This window comes from Aythya ferina (assembly GCF_964211825.1).
Source record: "Aythya ferina genome assembly, chromosome: 2".
Classification (NCBI taxonomy): domain Eukaryota; kingdom Metazoa; phylum Chordata; class Aves; order Anseriformes; family Anatidae; genus Aythya; species Aythya ferina.
This window is the reverse complement of record NC_140297.1, coordinates 95,993,232-96,014,921: the sequence shown is the minus strand read 5'-3', so window position 1 is coordinate 96,014,921 and position 21,690 is coordinate 95,993,232. Positions and strand designations below refer to the sequence as shown.

At 37.9% G+C, this 21,690-nt stretch overlaps 1 protein-coding gene across 4 annotated transcripts in view; it reads right to left on the bottom strand.

Moving 5' to 3' along the window:
* Nucleotides 1-21,690, bottom strand: part of GABBR2 (gamma-aminobutyric acid type B receptor subunit 2) — a 500,245-nt gene that overhangs the window by 396,207 nt on the left and 82,348 nt on the right. Inside the window, exon 1 of one of the 4 annotated variants that reach the window (XM_084508379.1) lies at nucleotides 12,262-12,440. The exons of the other annotated variants lie outside the window; for them this stretch is intronic. The gene's annotated coding sequence lies outside the window, so the exon portion shown is untranslated. Of the gene's footprint in view, nucleotides 1-12,261; nucleotides 12,441-21,690 lie in introns of those variants that run through there. 4 annotated transcript variants of the gene reach the window in all.

The window sequence follows — 21,690 nt, the reverse complement described above, 5'->3', positions numbered from 1 at the left end:
AGCTAAGGAATGAGAACAACAAAATGATTTTCATTTGTTTTTCTTTCAATTTTAAGGTCATTAAGCAATACTGACAATTCAGTGAAGAACATATGGAAACTGATCTGAGCTATAACAGAGATAAATCAGATTAACATTCTGTACCTGGATTTATGGGCAGGGCATACTTCTCCTAAGGTATCCTCTTGGTTTTCAGGTATTTGCAACTTACGAACTTTCAGAGTCAGAAGTTCTGTTTTTGCATTTAATCACTCTAGCTGGATTTTCCTTCCATAAATTTGTTCAATGGCTCTTGAAACCAACACTTTGATATCAACAACATCCTGTGACTATGTAATTAACCACCAAAGGAAAAACAGCTTCCTTTTATTTGTTCTAAATTTCTTCATGCCACGGTAAGTAGGAGTGGAACATCTTGCCATCAGGTGTTATGAATATTTAAGTCCACAAATACATGAAAAGAAATTGGATGAGTTCAAAAAACAAACAAACAAACAAACAATTATAGAGTCAATGATTTTCTTAGAAAACTCTTGAATCACAAATCATTGGTGGCTAGTATATTATTCTGGGAACTTACAATTAAGTGCTTGCCCTGTCCTTACATGCTCTGCTGATCATCTTATCCAGTACAATCACAGAATCACAGAATTTCTAGGTTGGAAGAGACCTCAAGATCATCGAGTCCAACCTCTGACCTAACGCTAGCAGTCCCCACTAAACCATATCCCTAAGCTCTACATCTAAACGTCTTTTGAAGACTTCCAGGGATGGTGACTCCACCACTTCCCTGGGCAGCCTGTTCCAATGCCTCACAACCCTTTCAGTGAAGAAGTTCTTCCTAACATCTAACCTAAAACTCCCCTGGCTCAACTTAAGCCCATTCCCCCTCGTCCTGTCACCAGGCACGTGGGAGAACAGACCAACCCCCACCTCGCTACAGCCTCCCTTGAGGTACCTATAGAGTGCGGTAAGGTCGCCCCTGAGCCTCCTTTTCTCCAGGCTGAACAAGCCCAGCTCCCTCAGCCGCTCCTCGTAGGACTTGTTCTCCAGGCCCCTCACCAGCTTCGTCGCCCTTCTCTGCACCCGCTCAAGCACCTCCATGTCCTTCTTGTAGTGAGGGGCCCAAAACTGAACACAGTACTCGAGGTGCGGCCTCACCAGAGCCAAGTACAGGGGGACGATCACCTCCCTAGCCCTGCTGGTCACGCTGTTCCTGATACAAGCCAGGATGCCATTGGCCTTCTTGGCCACCTGAGCACACTGCTGGCTCATATTCAGCCGACTATCCACCATCACTCCCAGGTCCTTCTCTGCCTGGCAGCTCTCCAACCATTCCTCTCCCAGCCTGTAGCTCTGCTTGGGGTTATTGCGCCCCAGGTGCAGGACCCGGGACTTGGCCTTGTTGAACTTCATGCAGTTGACCTCAGCCCATCGGTGCAGCCTATCCAGATCCTCCTGCAGAGCTTTCCTACCCTCAAGCAGATCGACACACGCACCTAACTTGGTGTCATCTGCAAACTTACTGAGGGTGCACTCAATGCCCTCGTCCAGATCACCGATGAAGATATTAAAGAGGACCGACCCCAGCACCGAGCCCTGGGGGACGCCACTAGTGACTGGCCTCCAACTGGACTTGACTCCATTCACCACGACTCTTTGGGCCCGGCTATCCAGCCAGTTTCTAACCCAACGAAGCGTGCGCCAGTCTAAGCCAAGAGCAGCCAGTTTCTTGAGGAGAATGCTGTGGGAGACGGTGTCAAAAGCCTTGCTGAAGTCAAGAATGGAGAATACCAATACCACTTCTTGGTCTGATCGCCATTCAGTGGTCTAATAGCCATTCGTTTCTGCATTTGAAACAAAAATATCACCCCCCAACAACACCAGACTTTTCTACCTCAGAACTGTAGCCAATTCAGCCCAAATTGCAGGTTCTTCTATATATGATTTCTCTATCATCTTTTAACTTTAACTACTAGCAGTTAGATTTCATTTTGGTATAGAAGAAGTGGTTACAGCAGAGGAGGACTTAATTCAATGAAATATTTCCCACTGAATTAACCTTCTCAGCTTGACACTTTTTTGTTAGCCACACTTTGCAACTTTCCCTAGCAACTTCTTTATCTGATCCTGCCTGCTATACAGGGACTAATTTTCGAAGTGTCACCACTACGCTACTGGTGTTTAGCATCCCATTTAACATCTTGTATTCCATCTCTGGTACTGCCTGTCTCTTCGTAAATTACTGATTTCACAGCAATGGTGACAACTCTTCTGTTGCCATTTTTTTCTAGGGACCTAAACAACTTGTGAGGGTTTGGCTTCTTGCTCAATATTATTTTCTTTTTCTTAGTTCACTACTATTTGAGAGCTGAGTCCATCCAGCAAGACAAACAAAAACTTCCCGTCTGTCTTTATACAAGGAGTATATGCAGTTTCTCTTTTTCCCTGTTTATCTTTTTCTTTTTTTTTTTTAATTATCTTTAATATGGCTTATATTTTCTCTCTTTAGTAGTTCCTCTAGTATATAATATTTACACTGGATTAACCCAAATTAAGTACTCCTATACAAAATGGAGTTGAGATGTAAAAAGTAGATAAATCCTGTGTAACCAAAGCTGACTCTGCCTAAGTTTCCACCATGTTTAAGCATGCAATAAGAGCAGAGATCAATGTTGGCTCCCTCTTTTCACACAAAATTTGTGTTCAGCTTGGAAGTTGAAGTCTCTCCTCAAAGAAAGTTGAAGCTTCTCCTTGATCTGTAACTGTTGCACAGACAGCAGTTCAGAAGATGTTCAAGAAACATTTTGCATGATATGAAGATCATGTCCTTTCAATAAAGTGACTCTGTATTGGGCTTATATGACAGTTTTAGTAGCAGGGGGCTCCAGGGGTGCCCTCTGTGAGAAGACACCAAGAGCTGCTCCAGGTTGCACAAAGGCAGGTACAGCCAGCTCCAAAAGGAATCCACAGCCAGCCAAAGCTGAGCCAATGAGTGACGTTGGTTGTAAGAACTTATTTAAGAACAGGCGAAAAATGCTGGGCAGACAGAAACAGTCAACAGATTGCAGTATATCTGTCACTCCCTCACAACCTTGTTCATGTTGTAGGACCACTTCATGCTCTTAAGGCAATGTTGTAAACAACAACAGTAAGGAGAAACAGCCAATCACAGTTCCTTCTTCAGCTGCTCAAGCAGCGTAAGTAAACACAAATCTGAACCCAAGGAATTCAGTTTCAGCCTTCATTCTGCTTCTCTTCTCTATGTATAATTTTACACAGGGCCCACTGTATTCTTTTATCTGGCTGTAACACTGATCAAATGCAGTTGTTCTAAGTCTGTGCCATAACAAAAATTGTAATTCAGGTAACACTGGCCAGGACTTCTCATTCTGAATCTCTCATTAACATCTCATTCTGAATTGCTAATGGCAAGCTAGCACTTGGGCCAAAGCCTTAGAGAGATCCTATTGTGCAATATGCGCAATTAGTCAGATCCCTCAGTATAACTTATTGAGTTCTCCTGGATTATTCTGCAGCTGGGCCCATCATCTAATAAGAATCAAATTGGTGATGATTCAAATATTCCTGGGACAGAGGGTTTTTATAAAATTCACACTTTATTTGATCACACATAACATACAGTTCATTCTATTTAACTCATTCACTTCTGCATCAATCCAATAATTTTACAAAACAGTTTTACAGATGTTTAGCAGCATGTAGACATCTGTTTTCCCATATATATATATAGCATGAATACATAAAAAGCAAGCCTAATTCTTAGTATTGACTTCTTTCCTCTGACATCACAGTGCTCAAGCATTTATCAGATATTTTGGTATAGCTCGGTATTAACTAGGAGAGAAATATCTTGCTCATTTTTGCTTCTTCTTGCTTCTTGTGTAATCTATACTGCTATATGTTTTATGGAAATTAATGGAATTATGGCAAAGCACGTAAGTCCAGAGGAACAGTGTTGGAAAAAAAAAAAAAAGAAGATACAGTGATGTTTAAAAAACAAATAACAAATTGTTGAAAATATTGTGGCTCAATTTTCTCCAGCTTTTCTAATTTTTACCAAAGTTCAATATTGCAATGATTTCTAACAAAACAGAGAATTAATTTTAATTATTCATCAAGACAAAAATGTCTCAGTTCTTTGTTTGCAGCATGAGGCTTTTTAAAATTCCCCTAGGAAATCAGTTGTGTGTTGGCATTTAAGTAACCTCAGAAGGTGCTAATTGTTTCAAACACTTGAACCCCAAGATCATTATCACTTAAATTTATTGATGCAAGCTACTTACTGTTTTGTTGCCTCATATTTTTGAGGCAAAAGACTTACACTGTAGTAGATTTACAAGGCATTTGCCAGTTGTAGATCGAGTACAAAATGAAGTACCAAGGGAGATAATTTTGGCAAGCTCAACGCACAGTCACTAATATCAGTTGTTCAATTTGGTACTCATATTGCTTGATGCCTTCTCGTTTCTTTTCCTTTCCCCCTTTCATTGTCACTTATATTTACACTTATAGAAATAACCTATATTTTCATAGATCATTCCAGATCTAGTCACAATCTGTTGGAATATTTTGGTTAGATTTCCTTCATTCCATTACTGGTGTCATTGTAGAATATAAGAAAAAAGGTCACAGAAGTAAAAAGGTGTGTGTGATCGAATTTAAATATATGGAGGTTTTTTCCACAGCTAGTGTATGAGCACTGTAAAACATACAGTTCAGCATGAACAATAAACATAAATAAATAAAAATAAAAACGATAATAATGTAAACAATACAGAAGTACTTCTATGTTTAGTAAAATCAATTTTCTGAAAATGCCTTAAAGTTTAATTTTACCAACATTTTTCTTTCTTCATGCCTACTGTCAAGAAAGTAATGTTCCTTTCTGCATAGTTCTGTGAACATTGTAAGTACTACCTGAATGTCACTAAACTCAGTAAGATATTTACTAGGGATTAAATCACGTCTTGATGACTTCACACACACTATACATTGCACATTTGGATACATCCTTATTTTTTTTTCTTATTCTTTATATGTACCTTTTAAAAAAGTATTAATACTACCTACTCAGTTGCAATAGGAGAATTCTTTTGGTTGGGTTATTTTGGAGGAAAAATTACTTAATGCAGAGAAGGTCATCATCCTCTGAACTGTTGATACGCATCTCTTTAGCATACTGAAAATTGATGTGTACTGAAAATGGCAAAACTCCTTTTAATTGCAGCTATGCTCTTTGCATCAAGTAAAAAGAAACAGAATAGAAAAGAATATAGAAGGAGGAAGTCCAAATTTATAAATAACAATCAGGAAGCTCTTGTAGATGGAAGAAAATGGAAATGTACTAATGCAAAACACTGGAAGTAACAGCAACATACATCACAGTACGTCTGACATCCTACTCTCCAGTAATAAGCTATAAGCAAAACTGCAGCTGAAGTGCAAAGATATTTTGAAAAATCTCATGGCTCTCAGCAATCAGCAAGAAACAGTTGTGAGGGAAGTTTGTTATATGTATTTTTCCTATCCCACAACCTACTCTCTCCTGAAAGAGGCTCCAATTTCATCAAAAAAAATACAAAAATACAAAAATACAAAAATCTCCTCCCTCTTGATAATTTCATGACATGAAAATAAAATAAAACTTTATTCTGAGTGTGCAAAGATGGAATAAAAGAGATACAGATGACTACAAGGGCCTTCAGAATTGTTCTTACAGCTTCAGAAAGTTAGTTACCTAGAAAATGTGAGAAGATCTTTTCAAATACCACAAAAGTATCTGTGACGTTCTATATTTGAATTCTAATAAAAGTCCAGAAAGCATCAGGTATTTTTGGAAAATAATATCAAACTTTTTCTTTAGAAGGAAACCTTGTTTATGAAGAGCGCTACATGGAACAACTTAGATAACTCCCAGCATGGCTTTTTCTGATGCCATATTGTTTGTTTGTTTTTTTTTCCTCCAGTAAAAATTTTGAAAACACAGACATAAGGCAGAAAAACAATATAACTGACAAAATAAGAGTTTAAAAATGGCTTAATGAATTAAGAATGGCAAAAATGTATTTCTTGACCCAGAGGTCAAGAAAATCTGGTATGATATTCTTCATCACGTCTATGTTTTTTTAATTAAAATCATTTACTGACGTAAAATAGCTGAACTTTGTCTACAGTGAATAAAACTCTACTAAGCTAATTTATTTAAGGAGGAATAATGTGTGATCATTTGGATAAGGTATCACTTCATTTAGCCCATAAAAGTCAAATGAAATTCATGATATGCCTTAATTTGGATTAAATGGTAATATAGCTCCAGACTACAATAACTCCCCATTTTATAGAAGTCATAGACTTTTTAAATAATGGGTTAGAAACAGTATCCAGACCCATGGTCAGGCAGGGACAACCTGCACCAAATGGATCTCTAGTATCAGAGAGACTAAATGTGCTCTTGGTTCAAAACTACTGTGACGAATACCACCATTGTGCTATATTGGTGTATTATCCATCCCCCCCCCCCCCCCCCCCCCCCCCCCCCCCACGTACTTCCAGAGTGCAGAATGGGGCAGGAAAGTAGACAGAAATAGAGACTTTCCAAAGGGAACCAGCAGATTAACACAAACCTGAGATGTCATGGACTTGGCTGCAACAAACAAGCAACCCTAGAAGGGCAGGGAGATATATAGAATTCCAACTTTATGGACAGGGTTATTCCAGGTGTGTCATTAGCCTTTTATTTCATAACTTGTGCAATGTTTTTGAGATTTCCCTACTTAAAGGCTCACCTTGACCTAGTTTGGTTTTATACTCCAGGATACTAGTTAGTAGAAATTAGGAACTACCTCAAAAACATGGAACGGTGGACCTGTCTTACTTGAGATCCTGTTGCATTCACAAACGGAGACCAAATTTCTCTGGCTTTAAAGCTACGCAAGCAAGTAATGCCTCTGTGCAACCTGGTTAACAAAGAGCTGTTCCTCTGCAAGATCAAAACAAGCTTGCAGACTGCCAAATAAATCCCTAACACTCACATTTTACAGCATGATATGTGATTTCTGCAAGTAGAATTACCAATACTTTTCCCCTTTGGGGTACCTAAGGAGAATCGTAATTAAGCTTGCAAAGAGCACAGCATTACTCACCTTGATGTATCAACTGCTGGGGGTTCCCACCTTATGCTCCATTAAAAATAGTACACATGGACCAGAAGTGAAACATAGCTGGGTTGTACACAGGTGAAATACCCACAGAGTACATAGATTAAACCTGCATTCATCTCCAAATCAACCAAATACTTTTAGTGCAAGTCTGGAAAGTGTAAACAACCCATACTAGAAGCTAAGACCTGCTAGCTTGGCCAGCTCATCTTTGTAAAGTCAGCCTAACGCTCTTCATTAGTTAACTAGTTTGGTTAGCTAGTTAAATATGTTATATGATTGTGACACATCCACAACAAAGTGATTTGTTCTCATGGCCTGCTTGCCACACAGAATGACCTCTAAGAGCTGTAAACACCAAAAGAGACTGTTTTGTCTCTATGTGTGCTGTTCTTTATAATAAAATCCCAGACTCCCTCTGGTCTGAATACTGATTTAGTAGATCCTACTGTTTTATTTTAAAACCCAGCTCTATGGAAAATTTCATTGACACCCATCACAAAGTAGTTCCAAATGACCAAATCCTGTCATTCGTCCAATTACCTTCAGACTGTGGTTACATTTGGCACCTCACTGATTGCTGTTATTATTTTGGCACACAATGCTCTGTTAGACACTGTTACACTTGAGGCAAATGCATGATTAGCATTTGTGGCTATGCTAGTTGACTTTAACTAGTCTAAACTCTACTAAAAGTGGCTCAGCTAAACTCTGCAAAGCTTTAAATTGCCAAACTTTACTAAATCGTTATAGTGGAAAATTGTCAACCAGCTCAGTACCTGCACAGACAAACAGATCAGTTTAGCCATCTATCAAATCTCCATCATTTTGCAAGACTCTCTCAGTCCGAACTTTCTGAAAGATTAAAAAAAAAGTAAAATTATCCAAATAACAAGCTACTTGAGGACAGCCTGCTTTCTGTTACACTATGTACTCCAACAGAGCTAAATTGCTTTAAGATTGCACAGGGAACTGAGCAGATTCTTGACATCTCTTTGCCAAGTACATACTGACTGTCACCCAGAATCCTAACAGGTTGAAACGGTATCAAATGCTAATAGGATGATTTTAATCATTTTGTCAAGTGCAACTGACACCACATTGTCAAGATTAAAAAAAAAATAATAATAAAAAAATAAAAAATAAAAGGTACTTTGTAAAGCTCTAGATCAATTTTATTTCTTACTATGGCATCTTAAAAGGAAGAGAAAATGTAGAAAAGGTGTGAATGAGTCAATTTTTTCTTGGTATTTTTTTAGGCAACAAACTGACAGTGATATATCAAATTGACAATGACTGTACCCAAGGTAACCTATTTTAAAATGAACCAGTGCTCTGAATAACTTAAGAGCTTTCAAGCGCCTTGCTTAAATATGATACTCCAAGCACTCCAAGACAGATAAGAGGTTACTGTCATTACATCTCCTGTTACAAAGAGTCCATGCAATAAGAGACTTAAACAGGTTTTCTGTTCATTACATGAAACTCCATGCTACTTGTCTATAACTGTGTAAGAAGTTTATGTAAAGTTTATGTAAGTGGTTTTTCACTTTGGGCAAAGTGAGTTTGACTAGTTGTAGCTGATATCGATAGTTGTTCAAATATGTCAGCTGACCTCACAGACAGGCAGATAAGAAGAGTTTGTATCACCCTTTCTATTTTAGCAAATCACAGGTATGAACGCACGCGTGTGTTGGTGCACACATGCAGGGGTAGTAGTAAAACAGGATTGCTGGTTGCCACAGATCTTCCTGCAGCACTACTTTGACTGCTATGCTTTTAAGGTGAAAGAAAACACAGCAATCAAAAGGAGATGCTTTTTCCAACACCTCATACCTCAGCTTCAAGAACATGATGGTTTGCTAGAAAAATTCTACATACTCAATTTTTAAAAAGAAACCCCCACAAGCGAACCAAAAAGCCCACTCCACTGATACCTCCAGCAAGTGGTGCTGGAAACACAACTCTGAGTTAATGAAGAAAGTGATGATAAATAGAATCATAGAACCAAAGAATCATTAAGGCTGGAAAAGACCTCCAAGATCATCTTGTCCAAACATCACCCTACTACCAATGTCACCCACTAAACCGTGTCCCTAAGTGCCAGGTCCAACTTTTCCTTGAACACCCCCAGGGATAGTGACACCACCACCTCCCTGGACAACCCGTTCCAATGCCTGACTACTCTTTCTGAAAAGAAATGTCTCTTCATTTCCAACCTAAACCTCCCCTGGTGCAACTGGAGGCCATTCCCTCTAGTTCTATTACTAATAACATCACAGGTGCTGGTTTATGAGAACATGAAACAGCCCCTTCCTCATTCACAGTGGAGATTGTATTCTGTGGCAACAGCAAAGCCAGTAAAACAAACAGGGACTGATTCTCCCACTGCTTCCTACTTATACTGCTAAATGCAAACCAGAGGGAGACAGAGCAAGTACAGGTTTCCAGTGTGCTCAAAATTTACTTTCAACTACTATATGAGTTAGAAGATTGGAGACTCACACCCACACTGAACAAGAAAATAGACAGGCAAAGATATGTATTAATCATAAAATGCACAATATTAACATGGATTTGGGTGGCATATGGTGTGTTAGCATGCAAACATGTGCCTGAGTTTGAAGGGGGGGGGGGGGGGGGGGGGAGAAGAAGTGTCATATGTCACCCCTAACCACACAAGCTTATTCACTCTTTTAAACTCAGCTTACCAGAATTTTTTCAACAGATATCAGTTAGAAGTATATATGACAAAACAACTACACCTCCAGATTTCAGAACTTCTCATGCTTTAAATTCACTGTGATAACAAAACTCTATTGAGGCAAGGAAAAATAGAAAGATTTGTCCAGTGCTTTCTTCATGGTGTTGTAATCACTTCTGTGAATGTACTTTAATTCATAAATTATGCACAACGTGTCTCCCATCATAAACATTAGAAATAAATAAGAACAAAATTTATAAATAATGAGATCAAACCAGAAAAATGAGACTACAAGAGTTATTTATGGTATTACTCTACTCCTCTGACAAATTATTTCAAAAGTTTTGTAAGTTTATTGAACATTAAAATACAAAGGCTTTTTAGTACTTAAGATTTGGTTCACAGAATACCAATAATTTAGTTTTTAGTACTTCTTCTCTATATCACAACATATGGAAAACAGAAGTGAGCTTACAGCTAACAAAGTACTAATTCTTCTTTTGACTATCTCCTGACTATTTAAAAAAGACTCTTAGGAGTCTTGTCGGTCTTAAGAGTCTTTAAGAGTTGGTGGTTTTCGTTTGTTGTTTTAAAATTGTTTGTGCATTATATCCATCACATGTATTATGAGCAACTTCATGCTAGCCACCTCCCCAATCCTCACTGAGTAGAAGTAATTTGCATTCTAATGCAATTCTTTATCACTTTGATTTTTTTCACATCTTGAAATGTCATTTAACCGTCTGCTTTGGTCATTTCAAAAAACACTTAGCAACATTATTTCCTGTATTTTCCCATCTTCAGTAAATGTTTGCTAAGTCCTTGATTACAAATTTTTAGCATCCAACAAATCAGATACTATGATTTAACAAAAGCATACAAAAACAATGCAAGACAACCTTATCAAAGACCAAAGTATATTACTTTGATTTGAAATTCAATTTCAGTATAGAGACAATCCTATTTTCAAGAAATCACATTTTATAAGGTATCTGTGTTAAAAGTAATACACAGCTTGAGCTGGATTGTGCAAAAGAATGCAGTTGGCACTGATTTCTATTTAGAAATAATAAAACAGAAGTGATATTGGCAGAGCTTTATTCTGTTATAAATAATTTGTCTGCCATCTGCAAATAAGCCCCATTTTAAGACTTCAAAGAATTTCTGTAAGCACTTAGTAATACTACTCACTCTGGGACTTCAAACTTTAAAGAAAATATTTTTGATTGAGTAATGTTTTCAAAAAGATATTTCTTCTGCCTAATGAAAAATGGTAATTTTAGGTGGGATGATTTTGTTTGATTTTGTTTCCTTTTAATATAAAATACAAAATCAGGAATCAAGGACCTGAGAAGAATTTTTTTTTTTTTTTTTTTTTTTGCATGTCTAGAAAGAGGAAAGTTTCTTCTAACTAAAAAAAAATAAATAAATAAAAAATCAGGACATCATCAGCAGAAAAGCATACCTTGGTTTTGGAGGTTAAAAAGCTTCTGAGAGGCAAGCTTGAATTACCTCAAGCTCAGAAGAGACACAAACATCATGCTCAAAATATCAGTTAATGCTCTAAACACAAAGGTCAAAGTCAGCTAACCCTCCTCTTATGCCGGGTCCAACCCCTGCCAGTGGATGCTTGTCAGATTAACTCTTTTTTAGATTTGAATCTAAATGCAGTAATTCTTTGATGCCACTGATCCCTGAGGGGAAAAATAAAAATTAAAAAAAAAAATGTGATATACAAACATAAAATTCTATTTTGATGTAATTGATTAATATCCTCAGAAGCCAGCAAAGCCCAGAATATGAGCTTGGAATTCAGTAAGTGATAGGAATGATTCAAGAACTCAGTACATTCAAAAAGGCAAAAACTGAATAACTAAAAGAAACATCAAAGCAACCCTATAAAATGTGGAGCCAAGTGAAAAAGGACAGAGGCCAAAACTGCAGGCTGCCAGATCTCTGAAAGACACAGCTCTCTCCTTCAGGGAAGCTGTTGGAACAGCAAACTGAAGTACTCTGCTCATAACTCATTTACCTAAGCTCAGCCAAGCCAAATTGTTATGTTGATATACAGGAGAGCTGAGCTGCCATTCAGCTTGCCTTGACAAGCTAAAGGTGTTCATTGTTGACAGGATCCTTGTGAATATCATCAAGGCAAATCCAAAGATTTGCATGCAGGAGAAAATAGCCCCACACAACGGTACAGGGTGAGAACCAACTGGCTAAGTAGCATACTTGGAGAAAAAGAAAGTGGGAAGGAAAGTGGAGAACAGGAAGTTTAGAGTGAGTCAGCAGTGTGCCTATGCCACAGCGAATGGTAACTACAGATTGGACTCCGGTAGCAAAAGCATAGCCAGTGTTTTGAGGGAAGTCATTTACCTTCTAGTCATTGTTGATAAAGCTGCATTTCAAGTTGTGTGCTCATTCTTGAACCTTCAGGTACAAAATAATACTGCTAAACAGTAGAGAAAACAAAAAGTGCTACTGACAAGGTCACAGGGAGCATAAGGAACAGCTGAGGGAGCTGGGCTTCCTGCTGCCTCAGACATAGAGAACTAACATGGCCTCTAGGGGCTGTCTTCTAGTCCCTAAAGCCTGGAAGGGGGAATGCAGCTGGAGCCAGACTCTTCTTGTAAGTGACCAATGAAAGAACAACAGGCCACGGTGCTGCAGCAGCAATACAAATTCTGGTCAGATTGAAGAAGAAAAAGAGCACACTGAGTGATCAAGCATTGGAACAGGTTATCCAGAATGCCAGGGGAACACAGATCCATGGAGATTTTCAACAGGTCAAGGTCCTGAGCAACCTAGTATATCTTCAGGACTGGCCCTACTTTGACCAGGATGTTGGACCAGATGACCCCCAGCGGTCCCATTCAATCAAAATTATTTTATATTTAAGTAGCAAGTAGTCACAAGAGCTAAAGCAAAGAAAACAAAGCAAAAATCAGCCTCGCAACACCATGTCCAGTCACTGTGGGATCCAACGCCGCACTAGTTCTAGCTAATCCAGCAGTAACTTCAGCATGGATGCAACAAGATCTGCACAGTTTTGAGCAGCACCCATGAGCTCTGAAACAATAGCAGTTTCACCCTATTATTTTTGTGATGAAGCCATGCAGCTCACAACTGCAAAAGTTCTATGCTAAAGAGTTTTATCACACCTTTTTGCCACCAGGAAGACTCGATCTCAATTGGGAAACCTGAAGACAACTTTGGTTAGCATTTATTTAAGGTAGCAGTAAAAATACATATGAAATGCTTCTTTCAAATGGCATTGTTAACTTTCACATAACAACAGTATGATCTCTGGCTCTCATGAGATTTTGTTTGAAATCTTACTTTTTGTTTTGATTTTTTAAATTGCATTTCTATCATGATTTTCTCTCTGCTAGCATAAAGAGCATTGTTTATAAATTGTTATGGATAGTTGGGCAATTGGTATCATCTGTTGTTTTCTTTGTACTAACATCAGAAAAAAATGCAGTAAAACAGTCTAACTAGAAGAATTTCAATTTGTCTAGTTAAAAACTTTTTCTCTATTTTCAATATTTTTAGTTGAGCAAGTGATGGCCATATTTCTTCATTTTTATGCACATCCCATGCTTACTCAGCAGCTCCAAAGAGGTAAGGAAAAATACGATATGACAATAATTAGTCCAAAACATGGAATGTGCCACCTCTTGCTGAGGTCCCAGGATAATTCCTTACAAGTCAGTTTGCAACAGCTCAGTAGAAAATAATGACAGTCATTTTCCTTGTAGTCATTTAAATGAAATATTGAAATACTATAATCTTTTAAGGTATTTATAACAATGTAATTACAACATCCCCTAGAAAGCACCAGATTGTCTAGGCTACATTCCTAGAAACAAGGCATCTGCTTATCTTGGTAAACAGAGCAGAAAAGTGGGATCTGCTTGAGATTATACATTCTTAATATCCATTCATCGTTTTTCTCAGGACCAATCCTTGAACTGGGAGCAGCCACAGAAGTTGCCAACATATGCTGCTCTCTGGGAACCAAATCCCTGCTTCCAGTCAAGTCATTCCTCAACCATACGTGCACAGTAGAGTTGCTATAGGTCATATGACATACAGAAACCTGCAGCTACAAGAGAACAATACTTATGTGCAATTCATACGTTTTGGCATCAGGATCTTGTCTTTCAGGTGAAAGTGTGGAAATGAAGATCTAGGAGGTGGGAAAACAGAATTGGGAACATGTAGTTTGGGTAGAAAAAGAGGTGGGAACAGGGAGATGGTGAAGATAGAAAAAGTAAAAGGACCTAAAACAGTCCTGGCAGACAGGAATGGAACCTAGCAAGTCTGCACTAAAATACCCTTCATGTAAATACTGATTGTGACCCCTTGTCCTTTAAGGCATCTCTCATTTAAATGACATCCTTTAAGTAATCACATTAAAAATTATTTTGTGCTCCTACCACCTAATCAAAAGAGGCAGGGAAATAGCAGATGGCAGTTCTGTGCACATGGATGTATCGTTATGTAGAGTTCCCATCTCTTCCCTGAGTATTCCATAGCCCTTGCACCACTTCTGTCCTGAGACATCCTAATTATTTTAACTCCAATCCTTCTTTTTCACACTCTTTTGAAAATCTGTCCCCATTCACGCCTTCTGCATTCTCTTACCCCAGGGCCAAGATTACTTACAGAACACAATTAAAAATAAATGTAAACATAATCCTTCCTTCTAGAGAGTTAGAGAAATAAGTATCTGCCTTAGTCATATCTCACAGTTCCACTACTACTTGATCCTGAGCTCTGACCCGTGTCTAACCCAATGTTTCTCCCACTACATCAGTACTTCTGTCCTGCAGTCCCACTGACTACTGGCATCTGTCTTCACAACCTGAGATGTCCACATAAATGAGATGGGAGGTGGAAGGGTAAGGGACATGTAGAAGAAAGAGAAAAAAAAAAAAGGATACGTTAGGATGTAAATTATATTAAAATTTATACTCATTTAAATATGAGGAATACATTTAGCCCAAATAAGATTCTTAAAGTACAACAGGCTGGGCATATTACTGCAGCAGGTGTAAATACACCAAATATCCTCTGAGAAACCATTTCTGTGCTGGACTTCTGAGAACCAATTAAACACTTTTATAAGATAGCCTTACCACAGTTCTAACTTGGATTTCTACCAGACATCCAAATTTTTTTTTTTTTTTTTTTACTGAGCATTCAGTATCATTTTCACTTGAGAGAACACCATGTATGTTACCCCACTATTGAATACTCTTTTTATTCAGTGTATTTTATGCAAGGCATTTTCAGATCTAGCATTCTCAAATGTTGGCATTCAAATAGGAAGGAAATGATCCAACACATTGCAGTATCAGTGTAGAAAATGTATTTTTAAGGAAATTTGCATTTGAAATTTTCTTAGTATAAGGAGATGGAAAACAGCACATGTTATCGTTATGCTTTATGTAATACTATCAACACAATCTTATCCTTTTTTTCTATTTTCCAATAAACTTGAACAAGAAGTCAGTGCCAAATATTCATGACCTTAACATACTCTCTTCAATGTAACATACCTGTTCTGATTTGACTGTTAGATTATCCGTGGGAGATAATTTAGGAGCTTCAGGAGAAGTCTCACACTACATGCCTCCCCCCTTGCTTCTTCCTCATCTTTTCCTAGCCCACTAGCAATAAAAAAAGAGAGGGACACAAACCATTGCATCAGCATACTAATACAAAGCAACTACATCTCTACAGCTATCAGACCATTGCCTCAGCAGAGAAGAGCAGCAAGCAGCAGCCATAACAGCTTCTGTACAATACTTCCCAACCCCCAATAGTGTTCAGCAAACTATAAGACCAGAGAGAGAGGATAACTGGCATTTTGCGGTATGTCAAGGATAAGCAGCTTCCTATCATCCACCTCGTGTAGGCATGGCAAGTTAAATTTTTGTAGATCTTAAGTTTTTAAATTAACTAATTAAAGTATAAACCAAGAAGGAGTGCAGCCTATCTGCAGCTGGGCAGCATAAGAATTCAGTAAGCACTACATTACAACTGCATCTGTTAAAGTGCATTGTATGAATTTCTTTGCAAGAGGGGAGGAGATAGTGTTGCATCCTTGAGTCTCTTAGTGACCTGTAGTTTGCCATTAGGCCATGCTTTTTATTTCTTCTTCCATTGTGAATTGGTTTTTCCTGTAATGCAGGACCAGACTTTAGAAGCAATGTTTTTTGGCATAGCCAAAGCACCATAGAAGAGATGACCTAATTCCACTTTAATCTTTAATCCTTCCCACATTCTCGTTGGTCTGCAATGTCTGCTCCAGCTCTGGCTCCTCAGCTACTCTCAGACAGAAGGTTGCTGGTAAAAAGCAAGCAAGATTAGTAAAGGTTATTCAGCAGCCCTATGCTGTCCCTATAAGAATGGATTCCATCAGGAAAAATAACCTGTGGAAAATTTTAAAGCAAAACAATAGTGTTCAAGCTAGGTAAAATCCAACCTTTGGTTGCTAATACAGTGTATTAAAGTCCCATAAGTTATGTATAGGATCTTGATTCCTTTTTAGACCCAACAATGCCATCAGCGAATATTAGAACAAATGTTCTTCTTGGCCCAGAATAGAAGACAGTTCTGCAATTCCTAGCATTTTTAGTTAATGATAGTGGTTAATCACTGAAAAAGTTAATCCCTGTTCACACCCATAAGGAAATAGTTTACTTCTGCTACCAGTTATTCTTTTCATTCAGAAGATACAGATTTTTACTGTTAATTTTCTCTTTTCTAACCATGATGCTGTCTATCACCAGAAGCCTGCACTCTGAATTGTTCAAGGTAACAAAAATCCATTTAAGTGTATTGTACAACGATGTTTTATGAACAGTCAACAAGCACTGGAAAGATTAGATGCATCCAACCCAGTAAATCTACTGATTTTATTCAAAGCCTAAGCTAAAATCTTTCCTGGTCATTATAAAGGGAAAACACAAGAGGAAATTACACACAAACTGATATCTGAAGTCTAAGTGATGAGCAGAATAATGAGTGAGGTGAACTACTGCCCCGTATCATCCCCTATTTAGCCATCTTTAAGAATAATACTTTGAGGACAGATTGAACAGTCCAAGGAACCTGATAGACTCAAAAAAATGGAATTTCACATTCAGAGCTATCACCCTGCCATCTCCATACATATTGGAGGTGCACAATGAATGGGCTGGGGCTGCAACACCCTGAGCAGACTAGGCAAGAACCAGATAGCATTACCATGAGAAAAGTCATACTGCTGCTTTCACTGCTTTTGAACAGTGCATGAAGTTCATGAATGCCTGGGAAGTGGCAGGTAGAGTTCCTGCTCTGCTGTGTCTGTCTCCTTCTGTCACTTCAGTGTCTTGTGTCTAGTTACATTCCCCTCGCAACCACAAGGACCTTTTATAAAGCCACAGTGAGCCTGTCCTCAAAACAGCAAAGTAAAAGCAGTTTGCAGGCCACTAAAATTTCCTCTGAGGGCAGTCTAACTCTCATCCTTACCAGTGAGGAGAAATATGCTTTTTTTTTAGGGTGAAATTCATCCCATAGGAAGGTAGATGCTTTGATGCTTTTTTTTTTTTTGAGCTGTTATTTAAAAGTCTTGGCACTTATTGAAAAATAAGAATTTACAGCAAGCAGAACAAGCCTAAAAGCCAAGGTGTTACAAGAATCTGTGTGCACTTCTTCCACCCATGCCCTTGATACAGCTGAGGGCACGGATTATCAAAATGACCACAGCTGAACTAACAGCTTGCTGCTGACAAGAGCAAGAGGGCCTGGCCTTCTGCTCCTGCCATCCTCTCATACATCTGACATGGTGAGTAGGCTGGAACTACAAAACAGCAGGAAAGTAAAGAGGTGATTTTTGCCTGTGCCGATCAGTGGGGTAAATCAGCTGAAATCAGGGAAAGGAGAACAGAGGGGAGGTTCAAGATAAAGAAGCACCATAGGGAGGGAAAAGGTGAAAGCACAAAAATTTTCCCTTTCTGCAGCATCAAGCTGGTAGCATGGGCTGGCCACACCATGAGTGCACTCCTGATAATAATTACAAAGCTGCCTCCCCAGTGAGTTTTATAATAAAGGGCATGTCTTTGCATCTACTCAGGCCACACTCACACCTCTTCTCTTGTTCACTTGCTGATTTTCCATTCTTTCTCTGCCACTTTTTTGCTTTGAGTGCTTACACACATGCACAGCCTTTCAATATATTCCTTCAGCTTACGACTGCAATCAGTTCAAAAATAAAAATTCAATTTCAAAACAGTCCTCTGGCTTTACTAGGCATCCAACTAACATCCTATCACTTGTAGGTATCACTGTGAAGTAGGACATTTGACTCCACTTCCATTTAGCTTAACTTAAATAGGATTAAAATACATAGCTTCAGACAGACCCATGATTGCATACAGATCAAATATGCAATCAGTGGTAGCCATTATCATGGACAACAGCAACAGGGATTTCTCTTTCTGGCAGCATTTCTAAAAATTTGGCCTTGTGGACTTCTTTTTAAGTTATGGTTTTCAGTAGTTCCCTGTAAAGGCAGTTTCATAAAGAATTCTTTTAATATAGCACATACTTGCCTGATCTTCTTCCTTGCAGCAGCTATTTGCTACAATAATTTCCCTATCTTCAGAGGACTGAGTTCTAACTACATTAATTTAAGTAAATTCAAAAGTAGGCCATGGGGAAAAAAAAAAAAAAAAAAAAAAAAAAGATGAGCAAAGTGCAAAAACTCTTCAATAGTCTCATTTAATTTGACATATAAAATAAATATGGATTTTATTCTGGGGTGTATTGTCATCTTCAAAAGATTGCTAATCCTAGAAGTCATTTTATTGAGTCTTTGGTTGGTGAGTTTTAAGCAATAATTTATTTCAATTAAATGACAGCATCTTTTAATCTCAACGAAGTAACTTGGCAGACAAGCAATTCTGTCTTTGGAGCTTTCATACATTTATTCATCTGCCCAAATTTCCTAAGACTTTGGAGTTCAGTTGAGTTTCATCTTGAATTAATGATTTAGAGAAAGCAATCTGTTTCATTACAACACAGAAGGAATGAAACAAGATGAATGTTAGAGGGAACAAGAGTAATGTGATAACTTCAAATCTGAAAAAAGCAGATGCAAGCCCACTGTAATTGCTGGCAAGTGCACCTCAATGTGCCAGAGTTAAAATTAGGCCCCAGTGGTTATGATTGTTGTGTCAATACAACCATAGCTACCCCTGAAAACAATGTCATATATCATGAAAAGATGTTAGAGTATTTAAGCAAATGAAGGTGTTAAACACTTCCTAAGTGTATCAGTGGTATCTCTGTGCCTGGTAGATAATGTTTAATGCCATTTAGTTGTAAAATTGGACAAAATAATTAAACCCACCAGTAGACATCTTGACTTCTGTAGGTATCCAACCATTTCTAACAGGGCTTGAGAACACATGAAGCTCTGTTCGCTTACACCACCATTCTGTAGTGAACAGCTACATGTATACCATGCTACACTCCCCCATCTTTGAAGTCTTTTTGCTGCATATCACTGGAAAAACAACAACAACACCTGAAGCTTTCTGATAATTTTTTTTCCTTCCAGTTGTATTTTTCAATTTGGAAAGAGCCCTAATAGCTCCATGTTCTATAAATGGATGTTTTCATTTGGCAGAGGAGCAGCCCTTAGACACCAGGGCACTCTTTTTTTTGTGAGTGTGTTGGTTTTGTTTTTCTGACAAAAATTGTTCAGCTGGAGTGCATCAGGAGCTGCTGAAATCTCCTTACAGAATTTATCACATTTGCTTTGTTCAGCCAGCAAAGAAAATAAGTTATAAGTTAGAAAGCTAAGCCACCTACTCAGAAAGGAGTTTCATAGGAGTTTCACATTATTAGACCACATTGCTGTAATTATTAAAAAGCCATACACACACACACACACAATATTCCTGGCCATATTAAAATATTCTTTTAATATGTTATACCTACAGATTACTGATCCAAACTACGTTGTTTGTTGCTACATTACCCCACCATCTCCTGAAGTATAAATAAATGGATTTCAAAATGTGCAACATTAATATCCATGGAATTGTTTACTGTGCCATAAGATAAACAGAATTTAACAAGGCTCTTTGGCCAAATCTCTTGCACTCAGTCCACAAATACACCTCCACACTACCTAGACTAGCAGTGCAGTTTCCATTCTGATTCACATATCAGGATGCGTCACATTTTCTAAAATAAATAAATAAATAAATAAAATAAAATTAAGCCAATATACCATGAATTCTTCCTCTCCTTGAATTTGGGATTAATGTCCAAAGTTTGTACAAGCACCGTACAACACTGAAATCCTGTATAGTGTCAGGTTCATTGCATTAAAAAAAAAAAAAAAGGGACTTACATTGCCTGATAGCTTGATGCTATGGTTTACAAATGAGCTATTTTAATCATGGAGGGAACCTGTTCCCATATTTTATGGAAGCCCCTTGCTATACCTAAATAAGCAGTGGGTAATGATCTAGGGGAAAATTCTGTTTCTAAACTTAAGGTCTAGCCAGTATACAGTTCTATGATATTTTGCCTTAGAAGAGAGGTCATGGTGGCATGAGACAAAGAAAAAAAGACAGTCATCACCTTGAAAAAACTGCTATAGAGTCTGAAACTTAGACAGATCTACAGTGTTTTTCTAGTAACAAGAAGAAGCTGCAGTATAAAAAAAAGGTGCAAAACATCCTGCAACCAGGCTGAAAGAGAGTTAGACCAACCACTGAGATTTTCACATTGGTGCATGCATATTGAGCTGTATAAGAAACTGCAGTACTGACTAATGAAATTAAACATTTATATGGCTGTAACAATCTTAGTAAAATAACTGTGCTTATTCAAACACTGTGTTTGTAAAACCCAGGAGCTTTAGCCTCTAGAGTAATTGTACTCTCTGGGTTCAGCTTGTAGCATAGGTCAAAAAATTAATTCTGTACAACCCCAAACATTCTTGTGATTCTCTGATGCTGCACAGCCCTTCGCTGCCATGGCAAGTAGAGCATCTGGAAATTTCCACAGTCATTGAGCAAGGAGAACATTTAAAGGGTGTTTACCAGCACTGCCACCTGAATAGCACTAAAATGAATCGGGCCATTCAAAGTTCAAAACTCCTTTCTCAGCAAATACTTAGATACATCTTATGATTATATGTAACTGGTTTATATTGTAAAGGTTAACTTATTTGGAAGAGGGAATAGACAATAGTTGATAGAGACTGTGTCCATACTTGTTCCCCTTACTGTTTTAATTGCTTATGGACATGCTTTATTTTGGGGAGAAAAATATCTAAAACACCTATAAGTAAAATGTTTTTAGTATTGTAAACATTTGATCTATACCTTTCTGTGCATTCCAACATCATGTGATGAAAATACTAATATTTGTTTACAAGTAGATCCATTCCTAATTGCAGCATAAGACTGGCAATATTTCAGCTTGCTTGGCTTCCTGGCAGTTACATACTATCAATGGCCATGATATACAATATTATCTGAATATATAAATACACATAAATAATTGCAAACTCTACAAATGATGAGGTTACATTTACTCATATATCTTGACATTTAAAAATTCTTACGCACCCTAATTACTTTTCCTTCTGTACAACATTTAAGCATCTCCAGTGATTTCACTACAATGATTTCCATGTATATCAGATCACATTTAACAAATCTCAGTAACAGAAAAATTATCACCATCTCTGTGAATAGCTCCAAGTTCATGATTTTTAACTTACTTCAC